The sequence below is a fragment of the Schistosoma mansoni genome, assembly GCF_000237925.1.
Source record: "Schistosoma mansoni, WGS project CABG00000000 data, supercontig 0257, strain Puerto Rico, whole genome shotgun sequence".
In the NCBI taxonomy this organism is placed as follows: Eukaryota; Metazoa; Platyhelminthes; class Trematoda; order Strigeidida; family Schistosomatidae; genus Schistosoma; species Schistosoma mansoni.
The window spans coordinates 48071-49929 of NW_017386120.1; positions in this window are offsets into that span (position 1 = coordinate 48071).

Genomic DNA, 1859 nt, shown 5'->3' on the forward strand with positions numbered 1-1859 from the left:
AATGGGAGAGAGTTTAACATACGGATAGTTTGAGGTAAATTATTCCAGAGCCTAGTAAACATACAGGCAAAGTAATCCATATATAGAGAAGATCTAGAATATGTTTGTTTGGCTAAGGACAAGGAGTTACGAATGTCGTAATGTGAAGCTTTAGCATATTGAATCGTCTGGTTTGATGTGAAGGAGAGTTTGTTAAGTATTTTGAAAAAGAAGATAAGGTTAAGTTTGAGTCTCCTCTTCCATAAAGGGTCAAGCCCTAGTTCACTACACCTCGAATTATATGTTAAGACACTATCAGTTCCAAGAGTACGAAGTGTAAATCGTCTCTGTACTGATTCCAGTCCTAATTTATTCTTTATGCGCGTGCTACTAAGGAGAAACGCGCAGTATTCGAGGAGTGGTCGAACACAGACTTTGCACATTAATATACGAGATTCGCTGTTATGAAGGTTTCGAGTTATGTAACCTATAAGGCATGTGAAGGAGATAGATTTAATTGGGTTACCAGTCATGCATATAACTCTAGAAACAGAGCCATTTATGGATTCTGTGCCATTTGCAAAATTACCACTGAAAAGGTCTGCTATAGTTTTTGGGTCAAATATAAAAATACTATCATGCAAGATGCATGGTATATCAACATTTTGAGTTGATTTAGCACGTTTTTTGTAAAGGTGGATTAGGTTTTGCACTTTTGAGCTAGTACGTAGTGCTAATAGCTCTTCATTAATGGCTTTTAATTTATGTTTCTCTCTTATTTGGTTAAAAATTATTGTTATTTGTGTGACTGCCGTGAAGTCGTTAGATTTAAAATAACGTTTCTTTAGGCGTCTTAGTTTATTACGATATTTAGCTGGTATATATAATTCGTAATGTTTACTAATCCTGTAAGTCTTAATTGGTGCACAGGACTCTAGACAAGAGTTAACAATGAAATAGAATATGTTGATGGCATCTGTCAGACTATTGAATGAGAAGAATTCATCCCAGTCTAAGAGTTTGATCAGTGAGCGCAAGAGGTCCCAGTCTGCATGTTTGTAGTCTCTATAATTGCAGGTTCTTTGAATTGGTCGGTTGTAGGAGGGATAGATGGGGAGAGCACAAGCTACTATCCTATGATCACTGCTTTCAAACTCGTTGTATACTTGTACAGATAGGGGAATGATATCTCTACTAAATATTAGATCAAGTGTATTATCACTCTTTGTTGAGGTACGAACCCACTGTGACCAGCAGTACAGATTAAGGATTGATAAAAATTCATCATTGCCAGACTGACAACTACCGGTACTCCAGTTAATCCCAGGTTAATTGAAATCGCCAGTGATAATCTTAGCACTGAAGTTTAGAGTAGATGCATGTATAAATGCATTGATAATAAGATCATTCAAATTATCAGTACTATCAGGAGCTCTATATATACAATATAGAAGTAGACTATGATTCAGGGTGTTGATTGATATCCAGATCGATTCTGGTAAACTATTCAAGATACTATCTTCAACTTTGTTAGTTGTTAAGGTATCCAAAGCAAATATAAGACAACCGCCTCCTCGCTTAGTTTCTCTGTCACAGCGATAGAGTCGATAGTTTTGGATATTTAATTCGGAATCGGCCACTGCTGGATAACACCACGTTTCAGTGATAAGTATAAAAGAAGGCTTGGCTAGAAAGGCTAAGGTTCTCAAGGCTGAAATTTTGTTCAGAAGTGAACGTGCGTTAATAAGTAATAAGTTTAGAAAGGGAGTGTGTAGTGTAAAAAAACCGAGAGCATCCTTATCAATGGAATGAGTTCTAGCTATGCCTGGACTATGGTTTGATGTGTTTGCCGAATCGCATGGGCTATAGCATGAGCGAAT